Genomic DNA, 17,809 nt, shown 5'->3' on the forward strand with positions numbered 1-17,809 from the left:
TTTCTAAAATAATTTGTCAAAGATGTATTTGGCTGACTCTATGTGTATTGTTAGGGTCTATTGGCCCTAGGTATTAAGTTTGAGCATCTAGAACCTTCCGAAGTGGCATAAAATTACCTATTTAAGAAAGGCCCGAACATTGTCTAGGACAACTTTGGGTGATAGTTCGCAACCTATCTTGCAGATTATTGTAGTGAGGGCACCCATGTGGGTTAGCATATTTTACTTATGAATTCTATAATTTTGCATTTGTAGTGCAAATAAGAAGTCCATATTTTGTTCTCACAATTTTTGTTGTTTCTATTTTCCTATTATAAGTTTATGGTATTAAGGGGAGCTCCCTTCATCATGGACCTCAGTGCCATATTAGTATATGTAAAAAATGACATATTATTCTTAAATATTTATAATTATATAATATTCTATTATCTAAAATTTTTCCATTTACTTTCATCTATGGAAGTATGCAAGAAGAAGTTGCATAAGTCACATCTTTCAAACTATTCACTAGTATTCATCATCATCATCAAATAGTTAATTTTATTTCACAAAAACCATCTCTTTGAGGGTGTTAGAGAAGCAAAAGACATTGTCACAAACCTTTTAGGTGGAATATCAAGTTTTTTAGGCATGCCATGTGGTTGTGAAGAGATATGTTAGAAAGGTTAATCTTTCCTTGGATATATTAATTGGGATATTCCAAGGGTCCCTAAATGTAGTTTGTCCTCTTGTACACATGTGGAGGACATGTCATTGTTTGTCCTTTATTCCACATGTAAGGACAACTCTTGTTTATTTCTTTATTTAGTTTATCCTCCTTAAGAGGATTGTGACACTTTGCACACACCTATTATGAATGTGGCATTCATAGAAATGGGAGTTACAAATGCAACTCCTTTCTCATCTCTATATAAGAGATGCTCCTCCTTCTTTCCTCTTCACTCTCTTATCACTTTGATGTTATTGTATTGAGCTATTTTGCTCCTACACTCTCTCTCTCTCTTCTTTAGGCATTTGCCTTCATTCATAATACTCACAAGGGGTTTTCTTTGCTTTCCCCTTATAAATCCTTGTCTCCATTGTTGAACCATCTTGTTGTATGCTCTTGGATTTTGCTTATCTTATGGTAATATTGTTTCACACTTAACTTACTTGGATTGTTTCTCGTTCCTTGCTCAATATTATCATTTCTTACATGGTATCAGAGCTTGGCTATATAATCCTTGTTTTAAGTTTTGTGTTGAAGGTTGCCATTCATTGGAGAACACCTTATTTGGAGACGTCATTGAGAGAAGAAGTTTGTGTTGCAATTTTCTGCTCATTTTAAACATCTTTTGTGTGCAAGTTTCATATTATTTTTTTTACTAACCCTCTTTGGAAGGCTTGCCACCAAAGGGTTTTCTTTTTCAAAAAAAAAAATTTTAATTTTGCTCTTGTTTTGGAAGGTGTGCCGCCAAAACAAGGAGCATTTATTTCATAGCACTAATTTATTGTGCAATTTTTTTTTATAAATATTGTATATATTTATTAATACTCTTATAACTTGCATGGGTTAAGTTGTCAATAAGTATATAATTTTCCTACTCTTTTAAAAAATTTTAATATATTGTTTTTATATAATAATCTATATCTATTTGGTGTTTTTTTTTAAAAATTTTTTTAAAATCTCTCATCCATAAGCATATCATTTAAATGTTCTAATCGCGCATAGCGCGAGAGTCTTTAATTCAAATTTTTTTTGGGCGGACGCGCCACCCACGCGCACCACCTGCACCACCTGCGCTACCTGCGCCCAGCCCGTGCGACACGCCCAGTCTCACACCGCATTTTTGGCTCTTCCAAAACCTCAGCTGCGAGATACTCCATGTCGGCTACAACATAAACAGGAGCCCCGCCACCGACGTGTTTAGCATACCTTGTAACTGATTTTGAACCCTTTCCTTTTCCTCTTTTAAACCTCCGCTCCCGCCGCTGCCTACCACCCGTCATCCGCCGCGGTCTGCACTTCGGACCACGGATCACCAGCAGCCTGCACGGCCTGACCTAACACCTCTGGCGTGGCCTACGTTCAGGCCACGCGTCACACGCAGCCACGCCATTCGCTCCCCCCTTATCATCTATTCCAAGTTCAGAGTGAATACCGCGCATTTTTTAAACCTCCGCTCGATTTTCCCAACTTTATTGTTTAATATTTTTTTTTTTTTTTTTAAGTTTTTAAAAAACAAGAAACCTTTGTAACCTTACAAAGTTTATTATAACAAACACATTTTTTTTATATATTCAACTTTTTCATTTCATTAAAGTTTTTTTTACTCTAATTTGTTTTCTTTGCAATAAATATATAAAATATATATATTATTAATTTTATTTATATATATATAAAAAAAATGAGATTTTTTTCAATTAATTTAATTTTCAAATCAAGGAGTTTTTTTTAAATTCATCAATCTTGTAATCATGTCAACCTTAATTCCAGAAATAAAACTTAGTTATTCTAATTATCATTCCTGGAAAACTCATATCTCATTCATTTTTCATTTTAAACACCTCTTTGAAATAGCCATTGATCCCTCTCTTGAACCTGGTTCAGCGGCTACTCAAGACGAGAAAGATACTTGGAAATCTAAAAATGAAGAAGCTTTAGGTTTAATTGGTATTTCTATTATTCCAGATTTATATGTGTTAATTGCTCACTATTCTAAAGCTCATGATGCATGGTCCATCTTGCAAACCAAGTATGACAGTGGAGATGAATACCGCAAAATACAGTTGCAGGATCAACTTGAAGATCTCAGGTATGCAGATTTTATGAGTATGGATGAATTCCTTTTAAAATTTGATTCTCTTAAAAGCCAAATTATTGTCTTAGGTGTTCAATTAGAGGACATTTTTTTAATTCATCTTATTCTTAAAAAGTGTCTTCCTAGACAGTTTCAACAGTTTATAACTAATATTCATGCACAGCTTGCTATTCCTACCTTAACTTCTCAATTAACTTATGTTATTTTTCAAACTTTATTAAGACAGGAAGAAGCTAAGCTAATTTAGTTTGGTACCCTTAAATCAACTGAACATGCATTTGTGTCTAGAAATTCAAATAATAATTTTCGTTCCAATCATAATAATAATAACAACAAACAATATAATACTAATTCAAATAATTCCAACAATAAATTTCATGTGAAATATAACAATAATAACAAACATCATAATAACAATCGTAATACTAACAATCAAAGGAATCATTCCAATTCCAAACCTCATTGTTCTTATTGTGGCAAAGATGGTCATATTGTCAATAACTGTTTTAAAAAGAAAAATGATAAAAAACCTATGAATAATAGTAACAATAATCAAAAATCAAATCATACAAAAGGTAACTCTACTGGTTCTAATTCTCGTCATGCTTTTACTTGTAGCTTGAATCTTTGTAGACCTTTAGAATGGATTGTTGATAGTGGTGCATCACAACATGTAACTTCTCATAAAGAAATTTTTGATTCTTTACAACCTGATATTGCTAACATACCTATTCAGTTAGCTAATAATCAGACTTGTAAAGTTGAAGGATTAGGTGATGTTACTATTCCTAATGGTAAATTGCATGATGTATTATATGTACCTGACTTGAAAACTAATCTACTTTCTGTTTCACAGTTATGTCAGGACTATAAAGTTGAATTCTATAAAGATACATGTTATATCATAGATCCTCAAATTCAAAAAGTGATTTCTCATGCTAAAATGGATAATGACAATTTGTTTAAATATAATGAATTTTCTAGTTCACATTATTCATTACATACTTCTATTGATTTCAATATATGGCATGAAAGACTTGGCTATTTAAATTCAGATTATATTACTTTCATGCAAAAGCACAATATGGTTGATGGCTTGCCTCACATTATTCCTTCTAAGATTGCCTGTACAGGTTGTATGAGTGGTAAGATGCATAGGGATCCCTTTCCAAGTGGAAAATCATGGCGGGCAACTCATAAGTTGCATCTTGTCCATAGTGACCTATTGGGCCCCATGGAGAATAACTCCATCCAAGGTTCTCGGTATGCACTTACCTTTGTTGATGATTTTTTTAGACGAACTTGGATCTATTTTTTGCATAGCAAGGATCAAGTTCTTGATGTATTCATTGAATTTCAATTATATGTTGAAAGGCAATCTGGTTTTAAACTTAAAATTCTTAGAACTGATAATGGAAAGGAATATGTAAATAATGCTTTTCACTCTTATTTGAAATCATGTGGAATTAAACACGAGCTTACTATTCCTTATACACCACAACAAAATGGTGTGGCGGAAATAAAGCATCAGACCATTGTTGAAATGGCTAGAAGCATGTTACATGCTAAGAATCTGTATTATAAATTTTGGGTTGAAGCCATGTTTTGTGCAACTTATATTCTTAATAGGACTCCTACCAAAGCTCTCAAGGTTATTACTCCAGAAGAGGCTTGGTCTGGTAGGAAACCTAATTTACAACATTTGCGAATTTTTGGATCTATTTCTTATGTTCATACTCCTAAACAGAAAAGGCATAAATTAGATGCTAAGTCATCTCCTTATATGTTTGTTGGTTATGATGAAAACACTAAAGGTTATCGTGTTTATGATTCCACTACTAACAAAGTTCAAGTTGCTAGAGATGTTTGTATTGCAAAAAATGGAGTCCATGATTGCTCTACTACACATGATGCAGAATTCAGTGGCACTAAAATTGTGCTGGTGGAGGACCAACCTCCTTCTCTTAACCCTACTCCTTCTCTTAACCCTTCAACTCAAGTACCACCTATTATTTTTGCTCCTCCCACTCATAATATTCAAGTAGATACTAATGATGCTTTTATTGCTAATGATTCTTCCTCTAATGATAATTCCATTACAACTAAACGTAAACCTAAATGGGCTCAAAAATTAATCAATGAAGGTGATGATTACATTTCTAGATTTGGTGGAATTAAACATCGAAGGATTAATTATTGTAATTATGCTTTGATGACTACTATTATGAATTCTAACGATCCTAAGTCCTTTGATCAAGCTAACTCTCAACCTCATTGGCATAAAGCCATGCAAGAGAAATATGATTCTTTAATTGCTAATCAAACTTGGGATTTAGTCAAGTTACCTCATGGCAAGAATATAGTTTCATGTAAATGGTTATACAAAACAAAATTGAATACTAATAATGAAATTAGTAAATTTAAGGCTAGACTAGTTGCTAGAGGTTTTTCACAAATTGAAGGATTAGACTATAATGAAACTTTTGCTCCTGTTGCTAAAATGCCTACTATCAAATTAGTTCTTGCTTTAGCATCTAAAATGAATAGGCCCATTCATCAAATGGATGTTAAAAGTGCCTTCTTAAATGGTGATTTACATGAAGAAATCTATATGGCTCAACCTCCTAGATTTGTTAAGAAAGGTAGTAAAAATCTGGTTTGCAAATTGAACAAATCTATTTATGGTCTTAAACAATCCCCTAGAGAATGGTATTCTAAAATTAATTCTTTCTTTATTTCTCAAGGTTTTTCTAGAAGTAAGAATGATCCTAATTTGTATAGTAAACATACTAACGATGATATTATCGTTGTTATTGTTTATGTAGATGATCTAATTCTCACTTCTAGTTCAGATGCCTTGATTTCTGATATCAAGTTTCAACTTAAACAAAAATTTCACATGACTGATTTAGGTATCTTACATTACTTCTTAGGTATGCAAATTTGCCAAACTCCTAAAGGTATCTTTCTTTCTCAAAGCAAGTATGCTTATGATCTTTTAGAAAAATTTAAGATGAATGAATCTAACCATGTCTCAATTCCATGTGAACTAGGAACTAAATTAATGAATGATATGAATACTCCTTTTGTTGATGAAACTTTGTATAGACAGTTGGTAGGAAGTTTAAATTATTTAACTCTTACTAGACCTGATATTGCTTATAGTGTTGGTTTAGTTTCTCGATTTATGTCTAAACCTCAACAAACTCATTTTAAAGTTGCTAAACGCATCTTAAGGTACATTAAAGGAATTATTAATATGGGATTATTTTATGATGCAAATACTGAATTTATTTTACATGGCTATACTGATTCCGATCTAGGTGGAGATCCCAATGATGGGAAATCCACTTGTGGTTATTGTTTATTTTTTGGTTCAGGTGCAATTTCTTGGAAAAGCAAAAAAGAACACTCTATTTCCCTTTGCTCAACTGAAGTTGAATACAAAGGTTGTACCAATGCAGCTAAGGAAGCTTTCTGGATTAGAAGACTTCTTGACGATTTGGGTCTACCTCAACAATCACCTACACCTATACATTATGACAATCAAAGTGCTATTGCCTTGGCAAAGAATCTAGTTTTTCATGCACGAACCAAACATATTTCACTTCAACATCACTTCATTCGAGAACAAGTTGAGGACAAGAAAATTGCTCTTCTTTATTGTAAAGGAGAAGATCAAGTGGCTGATATTTTAACCAAACCACTTTCTAAAGAAAGATTTCAGTTCCATTGTAAAAATTTGGGCTTACAACCCGTTGATGTAAACTCCCCAAGTAAAGATTAAGGGGGGGTGTTAGAAAGGTTAATCTTTCCTTGGATATATTAATTGGGATATTCCAAGGGTCCCTAAATGTAGTTTGTCCTCTTGTACACATGTGGAGGACATGTCATTGTTTGTCCTTTATTCCACATGTAAGGACAACTCTTGTTTATTTCTTTATTTAGTTTATCCTCCTTAAGAGGATTGTGACACTTAGCACACACCTATTATGAATGTGGCATTCATAGAAATGGGAGTTACAAATGCAACTCCTTTCTCATCTCTATATAAGAGATGCTCCTCCTTCTTTCCTCTTCACTCTCTTATCACTTTGATGTTATTGTATTGAGCTATTTTGCTCCTACACTCTCTCTATCTCTTCTTTAGGCATTTGCCTTCATTCATAATACTCACAAGGGGTTTTCTTTGCTTTCCCCTTATAAATCCTTGTCTCCATTGTTGAACCATCTTGGTGTATGCTCTTGGATTTTGCTTATCTTATGGTAACATTGTTTCACACTTAACTTACTTGGATTTTTTCTCATTCCTTGCTCAATATTATCATTTCTTACAAAACCTAACTATTTCTAAAATTTTATGTGGTCATGCTGAGTGAATAATGTATCAAGGGCTTGGTGGAGCCATTTTTTAAATGTATTTTTTAAAACAACATGAGAAAAATTTTGATATTGCTATTAGGATTTAACTGTGTGATTTTGAATCAAACTCATTGACCCATGTTTCAAGAGTTTGACTAAAAATCACACACTTAAATCCTAATAGCAATATCACAATTTGACTTGCTGGGGAAATTATCTCCTACTTATCAAAGTAAGAAAAATCCAAGGACATTGTGGAAGAGTAATCTATTATCTAATTACCTATCAACTTATACCAGAAATTCCTTAAGGGAAGCATATACTTTCTATACAAGTTAGAGGTTTGGATTTAACTTAGAATACATTTGTATAAAAGGGAAATTGTATAAATTTAGTCATTAGTCATCAGGTCAGAAGATGGTGATCATAGGACCACAACCATCAAATTATTTTCTACTAAAAACCAAGATCCATGCAATTACACTTAATTACAATTGCTAACAAACCTAAATTGAGCAAGAAAAATGCCATGATCTAATAATCTTACAATAGACTTGTCAAATTTTACATATGTTGACCCTATAGGTCTCATTTGCATTATGAAGGGAAATTAATGTTGTAAATATCCTACACACTATAGTGTTCCCATTAATTGGTAATTGGTCAAATGGTATATACCATGTCATGATTACTAGTAGACATCTACACATGTCTCCGTTAAGATGAGGACAAGTAAAGGTAGTTACTGTTAACATGATGAGTCATCATTATGAAAAGGAAAAAGTAGACATGGTCTGCATTGAAATGGGATCGACATTCTAATCAAAAGGAAAAAAGAGGAAAGGATAGAGAAGCTAAGGCTAGACCTACCATGGACAAGAAGGGCTACAAGTCTAGACCCTATGATGTAGATGTCACAAGTTTTTCATGAATTTCCCAGTAGCACAATTCAACTTTTGAATTATCTATTTTGGGAAGGATGTTTTTAGGGTTTTGACACCCAAAAATACAAGGTAACACACATAGTCAAACAAAAAGAATGAGTGTTGGAAGAGATTGAGAGGAAAAGATTGAGTGGAACAAGTATCACTAAATAGCTAAAAGAATGATGAGGAATATCAAGTCAACTCATTTTGGTGTACTATAGATAGAGGCAAGTAGAGAAAGAGTGAGTTGATAGATAAGCTATCACAAACATTTCCTAAGTGAAAGAGAAGATCAATCTATCTTATGGATATACATAAGAGATCTATCACGAAAGGTGTGTCATATAGTCTATATATCATATTTTGATTTTTTTCTAACCATTCTAATCATTTTATAGGCTCTTAAACAAGAATGTTTCAATAGCAAGCATTTGTTAAATCCCCTAACAAGGTATCTCTTAGAAGGAGTTTCGAAAAAGGATGATTGTAATCCTTATAGGTTGTAGATATTCTTAATTGGATGTGTTCTCCAAAGGAACAAGTTGTAGCTCTTAACTGTGTAACCTTTTATTTGCAGTAAAAGGCTAGTGTGTGTATTATCCCCACCATAGTTTTCATCCTCTCATCAAGGGTTTCCACATACAAATTTTTGTGTCTATTTATGAATGCATTATTGTGTGAGTTTACATACTTCTATTTTGTTGCATTTATCATTTTATTGTTAGTTAAGTGACTATTGCTCAGTTTATTTGGAATGGTTAAGAGATTAATCAATTTTGGAGTTGATGTTGATTTATCCACTCTCTCAATACTAGTTGGGAGAAAAAATTGATATCAAAGATTAGGTCCTATCAACAACAAGCCTGACAACTTGAGGAAATATTGGTAGAAACCATGAAGTACAAGAGGCAATATGAGGAAGCTCTTGACATTATTGAAGATCTAAAGGAAAAGTTGAGAGAATCATTTACAAAGAGAATGAAACTCATGAAGAAACTCGGCAAGATCCGTGAAATCATTGAGAAAATGGAAGATCACAATGATATTGATGAATCTAAGGAAAAAATCTTTGACTTCATGACTAATAACGACAAGTTGAGAAAGTATGTTCACAATTGCAAAAAGAACTAGAAGATACATTAGAAAAGATAAGTCAAGTACAAAATGATAAAGGTAACACTACACAGGCATTTGAGAAAGTTAAACATGCACTAAGGGAAGTACTAGAAGCCAAGAGAATGCAAGGCAAATGGATGAGTAGATTTAAAAATTGATTAAGAAACTAAGGAGCATGAATGAAAGAAATGAGAAGCTAAAAAGAGTTCAATGAAAACTTTGAGAAGATGGACAAACAGCTCAAAGCACTAAGGAAGGACAAGAGTACAATCGGTCTTGGCTATGAAGGTGACAACAAGAATGAAAGAGGTGAGTCATCTGGAAGCAAGGACCAAACCCAGCAAGGACAAGGGAAGACATCATATAAAGGTAAGAAGCCTAAGAAACCTACCTACATTGTTGTGGTAAAATACGTCACACTTATAGTGTATGTTGGCATAGAAAGGTTGCACCCACAACACAAAATACCTTCCATGGGTATTGCAACACATGCCAATGATATGGTCAAGCTTCAAAAGAGTGTGAATCTCATTCAAATAAGAAAATATTTGACGGTTATTTTTACTTCTATAACAAGTATGGATTCAAGGCTAAGGTCTGTAGATCTGGGGAAAGGTCAATCTAGAAGTCTCAAAGAACTTATAGTCCTAGCTAGAAGAACAAGTTCACTACACCAATATGTTCAACCTGTGAGAATAGAGGACATATTGTATGGTAGTACAAATTGAGAACCTATCCAAAGAAATTATTTTAGACTGTGAAGAGGAACAAGCATGACCTGTTACTACTGTGGAAAGATAGGGCATTTTACTAAAGACTAATGATCAAGAAGAGGATTCAAAGTGTAGAACCTAGATAACATAGGAAAGGGGAAGATTGTGGACAAAGAGGAAGTCAAAAAGGACTTCAACAAAGTTTGGGATCAAGGTCGAAGGGGATGAAGTAGCCAAGTCTAAAGAAAGTAGAAGCTCATTGATTGAGGGTGAGACCTTAAAGGTGAACTAAGTTAATCTAATCTTAAAGTGGTTGTGTGAGAAATTGAATAACCATACATTGGTCCCCTGCTCAAAATTGAAAAAAGATGCAGGCGTAACACAACTAATAGATAGGAAAGGTATGAAAAATAGTGAAAAGACATGAATATATAAGGATTATGATGGTTGTTGCATGAGTACTTAATATTAATTACAACTTAAGTAGTAGGTAAGCATCTTTTTACAATTGCACATTAATGTTAACCTAATGATTATTTTTTGAAGGGTATAATTAGGTCAAAAAAGTTACAATAACTACTTTGCAAACTCAAATCCATGAGCTATGTAAAATTTGGAAAAACCTAATTGAGTATTTGCACGTCACTCTACTGGCGAAGAAATATCTAACCTAAAGGTGCATAGGAGAAAGTAAGAAAAGAAAAATCAATAACATATAACTCTACATTCAAAAAAGCATTATGGAAAAATAAATTCATAGGATTGAGCTAGTCAACAACAAGGAATTCACATAACTTGAGTATACGGTTACCTCACTAAAAAGAGACATAGAAAAATAGATTGTAGTGATGTCTTCACTACCTGTAGATGTGTTACTAAATATGTGAGTGCATATTTAAAGGGAAAAAACTGGGACTAGGAATAGACAAAATAAATAAATAAAATTATATGTTCCTTGAGAACGAAAAGTTGAAGAAGGAATAGAGACATCTGCAAAACACCACATCGAATCATGCAATAGAGGTTCCTGACTTCTTCCAAGAGGATTGGGTAAGAATAACACTGAGAAAAGTACACATTGAGTACATGTGGCTATATAGGTTGCACAAAATAATAAAATAATTAATTTAGAGGGCAATGGGATTCAATAGTACTGGTACAAAACTAATTATAGGAAAGGTTTCACTCAATGAAGTTGCAAGAGTCACTAATGCAAGGAAGGAAGGATGGACAATTGCCATTGATGACATACTATATCCTGAAATGAGGTTTGTTGTCATGATAATAACATAAGAAATCTTCTATTCTAGAAAGGAGAACAATGTACCTAGTAGAGAAACATATGTCACATACTAGATCATCCGCAATCATGCTCCATTTGACTTGAGTGGATGGTTGCATGAGCAGTTGATGATCAACTCGATGAAGATCAAAGAAAACTACAAGGTACACTCATTTAAGTATAAACCCATGTTGGCATGTATATTTTTCTATTTCATATGAGAATATCCTAGATGAGGATCGGTCAATTGGTTAAAGGACATGTCCATATCTAAATAAATTTGTAAAATGTATATGATGCTAGGAAACAACATAAGTGATTTATTTATGACATATTTTAGTAGATTTAAAGAGGTTGTATAGAGAAAGGAAAGGACACCCTTTACTCTAGTCTAGAAGAATACAATAATGGGTTATTTTTCTAGCATAAACAGACACTTTCACATTACAAGTTGTAGATCCCAAGACACACTGGCTTACATCATTCTAGTATGAAATTATAGAGCAAGAGGAAAGGCCCTCTACTGAGTTACTTTTGTCAATGCATATTGACTCCAAGTTGCCAATACATGACACAAGCACAATGAGAAGGAGTGTGGTCATCATACTTGAAAAAAAAAATATCAAGCCAAGAAGGAAAAATTAAGCAAAAGGAAAGATGAAAACAAATCTCAAACTGATTCAAGCAAGAATATAGAGTTTACTGGTGAAGAGACACCAAGCCCAAAGAGATAGGAAGATGTAGAAATCAAAATTGACTTGGGATGAGAGTCATCCTTGCCTAAAAATGAAATGATCATAGAAGTTATTATCAAGAAGAAAATTAGTGAAGATAAAGCAAAGAAGAAGCTCTCACTAGTCCATAAGAGACCAAATCTATCAATAGGAGAATCATCATCAAGGACAACTAGACCTATAAAAAGAGGTAGTAATCCAACCCCTCCACTTTCAATTGAGGATATAGTAAATGATATAGTGCATAATAAAAATTACAAAGTAATAAAGTGTAGATATCCACTTATGAGTGAGAAAGATCAAAACAGTGTAATTAGTTTTATTATACTTAGTATGAGGACTTATAGTAGGACACCTGCAATGGTGAAAAATGATTTGCCAAAAGAAATAGTGTCTGTCATTTGGAAAAGGTTTCAAGATGGAGTTGCACAACTCAAAGTAATTATGGATGATTCACTAACCATGGTTAAACAAGAATATGCCCCTTCTGAAAGAAAAATGTATGTGGAAGCCTACTTTGAAGAATTTGGCAATTCGAAAGATTTTGCATTGATTACTACAAAAAAGAGAAAAAGAAGCATTTGAATATGCAATAAGGTGCTAGAAGACTATAGAGGAACACATGGCAATTATGTGTGCACAGAAGAAAGGTGAGAAAGTCAAAGCTCAAAACCTAGCTGGTCCAAAAGGAAATACCTTTTGATTTCAACCCTCTTATATCACCAAGGAGAGAAGAATGTGCAACCGTTCATAGTGGAATTATGATAGAAAAGGAGAAATCATCTGAGTTGATTAACCAACAAACTACTTTAGCCACATCTAAAAAAATTGAGGCTCAAAAGTAAATTGAGCTACCATGGGTAGCTTATCTAGATAAACCAATCTCAACATAGTAGGAGAAAGGAAAAGATAAAGGTGATACGCAACCATGTGCATTAGCAAAAAATCAACAAGAAGAGATAACCCTATCAACAAAAGCTATAGAAGAAGTGGACAATGATGCAATAGATGTGTTGACATCTCAAGGAGATAAAGTTATCAAATATAAGAAGTGTCTAGAAAAGGATATGATGGAAGCAAGCTAGTAGCAACCTGCACAAAATGTTATACAACATGAAGCTAGCTCACCAATCAAATGGGATACTCCAAAAAAGTCAAGAATGACTGTTGGCACTACCCAAAGGCCTCAAAGCACAAGTAAACCAAAACCCAAAAAAAAGAAATTGTAATTGGACAAGGAATAATAAAAACAAAAAAAGTAGAAGAAAGGGAAAAGGTGAAGATTATCATCTCATCATCATCATCTTCAAGCACTAAAGATGAAGGAGAATTGATTGAGAAAGATGTTTAGGTAATAGAAGACCCTGTCAAAATTTAAGAAGAGCTAGATAGGAATGTTGGAAGGTTAAAGGAGATGAGAAATGAAGAGCTTGATCACCATCATAAATTGGTTTGAAGATTCAAAGTGATAAAATAATCAAGCAAAAGGCAAGAACAAACTTCAAAGCTAATAAAAACATGAGAAGTGATCAAAGAACTAGTAATTGATGCCAGATATGACATAGATACATATCTCATATGTCAACTCGAGAAACTACTCAAGACTACAAATATTAATGAATCAACTAGTTAAATTGGCTCAACGAAACAAAAGGAGAAGGTCACACAACTCATTGAGAATTACACAAAGGAACATGCAAAAGCATAGAGGCCCTATGGATACTATCAAAGAAATGGAGAGCCAACTACCAACAGCCACAAGCCTTACACTAGCACTTAGAAAACTCCACAAATCATGGAAGCCATACTTGGATGTTGTGAAGGCATGGTACTTGAACATTCCATGACTCTTTGTCATTGATGAAAAAAGGGGGAAGATACAAAGAAAAAGGGAGATAAAATGAACAAGTAATGGGGAGACTACTCCATAACATGGAGTTACTGAGCATACATGTTAGACACTAAAAGGGGAGTATGAAAGATGAAGAGAAGACTATCAAAAAAGAGTATGTCAGAAGAGATATAAGAAAGAGTAAGATGAGAAAATGAAAATGCGGAGCAATATAGACATAATAATGTATAAGAAATAGATAGGAAGAGATGAATAGGGATAGGGGATTCACAAGGATAGTGGTGAAGAAAAGAAAATTTTTTTGGTCTAGTCCACTTACTAGTGAAGATTCTACCAGTGTCAATGCAATTAAGCTTAGATATGAAGGTGATCAAATCAAGAAGGATCATTAGTTTTTCTATTAATGTCAAAGGGAGAGATTGTTGACCCTATAGGTCTCATTGGCATTATGAAGTGCATTTGGTGTTGTAAATATCCTACACATCATAGTGTTTTCATTGATTGGCAACTAATCAAATCGTATATACCATCTCATAATTACTGGTAGACATCTACAATGGTCTGCATTAAGATAAGGATAACAAGGAAATTATAGTCAACATGATGAGTCATCACTATGACAAGGCAGAAGTGGACATGGTATTCATTGAAATTAGATTGTCATTCTGATGAGATGAAAAAAAGAAGAAAGGATATAGAAGTTAAGGGTGGACCTAGCTAATGTGACAACCAATCTTTCTCCCACTTAGCTTCCTCTAGGGTCACCTTAGGTCTTTCTCTTGACCTAATAGGGTTGCCAATTACCCTATTCTCCTTAGGATCCTAACAATGAGGTCCTAGGCCATTCAACTAGTGCACACCAATTAGTGAAAATAACTCTCCATCACCATTTCCTAAGCTTGATTCACCCCTTTCCAATTTTTCACACCAAAACTACAACCAACCCCAATAACTCAAGTGACACTCCAAATGGAGGAATGATCATCTAGGAGGGAATTTGGATTCCCTTCAAGGTCCACATAACTTGAAAAAGTCCTTAACAAGGGGGAAAATAAACCATTTATCTAGACACCCTTTTTAGGGAACTCAAGGATTTTTGTGGTCTTGGGTTCCCAAGAAATATGTACAATATGACCACAAATTAAACCTAAAAACAAGGGTTTTAAGGGTCTAGTAGGTTGTTTGACAAAAAGTATGTTTTACTCCCCTTAGAACTTCCTCCAATTCCTCCCATTAAGGTCAGGCCTTCTTCACACATGCTACCATCTTTCCTCAAGCTTGGATTGAAGTAATCTAAGCATTCAATCCCTCTTATTATCTTTGCACTTGACTATGATCCCTAGCCATGCATCTCTAGCTTGTTTGGGGCATCACCACAAAAATGCTTTCCTTACTTCCTAGGGGCCTTCTCTCACTGTACAATATGTACAAGGAGTCATCTCCCAAATCCCAATAGGTCATACAAATCCTATAGTAGGAGAGGAGGTTATGAATCCATCTTTCTCAAACACTTGATTCTAAATAGCAGGTGAATAGAATGCAAAATAATTTATTCAAGCAACTAAAACCTTATAAAAAAATGAATTAAAATTGTACAAAATTACCAATCAAACTCCTCTAAAACTTCCAAACACAACATATCAAAATTCAATCCATTAAAATTCCAAGATCTGCAAAAGCATAAAAACTGTAACTAACTAATTTGCTGACAGTCTGTACACCCAAATGCTTAATTGTGAGGCCTCACCCAAAATGTCATAGTATAGGTGACATATTTGCACTATAATATTTCTAATTCAATGTTCTGATACAGTTTTGAGACTATAAGGTTATGTCATTTTAATATCTGCATTTTGATGATCTGCACATTAGGACCTAATTGATATAATTAATGATTCCATTTCATGTTCTATATTGTTTCAATTGCTTTAATAGAGAATGAATTTGTAGAAATTCTTGAAATGTCAAATTATAATGTTTAAATAGAAATTAGTGTTAAAGGATAGATTTTGTTATGCAATAGAACCTAATTTACATGCCTGGTGACTTAATAGTCATGGATTTAATATTTCATCACTGTGATAGAAAACATATTATAAGGTTGTTCAGAATGTTACTTGGATCATGCTAAGCAAAGATCAATATTGATATGTAGGGATTGATATTTTAATGTTTTGAATATTCTGCATGAAAATTATTAGAAAAGGGAAAGTTAATTTGAAATGATGAAATATGCAAGCCTAATGTTGAATGGGATAATGATTTATTTCACATATTTACTTATTTCTTACATGATTTTCTTGGACTATCAATGCTCAAGTTTAGTGTACAGGAACTTGACCATGGGTTTTAACGAGGAACCAAGGCTCAAGGTCATGCGAACATAACATAGCCAAGGAGAATCTTTGGAAGATTCAAAGCTTCATTGTCATGCATTTATTTTGTAAATGTGAGTTGCATGTGTAGTAAATTTAAATTCATGAATACATTAGACATGCCATTGTGAATTGTGATGTGTTTTAATGTGTCACTTGACACTTGTTTTGTCCATGTGGAGATGACATGTCATTCAAAATTTGGCAAGAAGTAACCTAACCTAAACCTAACCCTAATGTAGTATCCAAGTTAACCTCACATGGGAAAATGTTATGAGAAGTCTCCATCAAGGGAAATTCGAATTCCAACTTCCTATTGACTTTTAAGGATCAAAAAGTGGTCCTAGGGGGTTATTTTGGTGAAAAACAAGTGCTCTCATGATAGTAATATGGGTTGGGGGTCTAAATTTAACCTTTAGTAGGCCTAGATGACCTTGGGAACCCTCCAAACAAATTACTTTCAAACCAATTCGAAATTTGGGTTGTCCCATGAGTTTACCCCAACTTTTTCCACTTAGTCAAAGTAACAATTTTGGTAGGGACAAGGGTGTAAGAAATAGTGTCTTGATGTTTTTGCCAAAAAAGATAGGGGGGAGTCTTTTTAGTGGACTTGGACAAACTAGTAGAGTGTCTAACCACTCTCTAACTTTAGAGACACTTAGGGTTTGTAAGTTTGGAGGGAGCTCTTCTACAACCTTTCATTTTCATTTTGCAAAGGAAATTCAAGTTTGGTGTTTCTTTCCATGTCATTAATTTCTTCCGCTTTGAAGTTGAATTTTGGTATTTCATTCATTTGTATGTAGGTTATTGAGAATGTCATTGTAAGGAAAATGTGTGGTGTCATCTTGTATCATGTTGTGTTGTGTTGTGATGTGATGAGCATGAAGTTTGGATTTTCTTCTTTTTTTTTTGGAGTTTCCATGATTTTGTGTATGAGTGTCATTATGGGTGTGAGGGCTTCACTCACCCTTTGGGAAGGGAAGAGAAGTCCAAGGTGAAGGGGTTAGTTGGGCTTGAAAATGTATTGAGAACCTTACAGTATGGGTTCCACTATATGTCATAATCATTAATATCTTGCTAGGGGTGATAAGGGAAGTATGATGTATAAAGGAAGGTTTATGGAGTGTGGGCTCCAAGAGAGCTACAGCTAAGGGTAGTGTGTTGGGAGGATGATTGTGAAAGCCCCAAAAGGGCATGAAATTGTTGTTTGGTGAAAGCCCCAAAAAGGCATGCAATTTTTTTTATTGTAGGTATTGTTTGATATGGAAAATATCCATTTGAAAAGCACACCTTCACCCTATGTTTATGGTTCCATTGGTGAACCATTGTGAAATATCCTTGGTATGAAATTATTCAAGTTTTGAAATATAATGTATTTGCATTTGCAAGATTGTATGTGAAACCCATTTTGAGCCTTGTTCCCCTAGCATGGGGGTGGTCTCTTTGGAGGCCTATGGTTGGGTGGAGAGCACCCATGGTCCTTGCTGTTTTTATTTTGTGTTATTTTGTAGTTTTTGTGAAGATGGATCCCTTTGAAGAGATTAGGTTTTCACCCTTGGCAATGTTGAAAAATCAAGTGTAGTGAAGAGACCAATTTTTCCCATGTCTTATTGTGGCTGTGTTGTGTTATCAAACTTCCATTGCATTT

This window comes from Cupressus sempervirens, chromosome 10 (genome assembly GCF_028749045.1).
Source record: "Cupressus sempervirens isolate cs-2001-9-10 chromosome 10, ASM2874904v1, whole genome shotgun sequence".
Classification (NCBI taxonomy): Eukaryota; Viridiplantae; Streptophyta; class Pinopsida; order Cupressales; family Cupressaceae; genus Cupressus; species Cupressus sempervirens.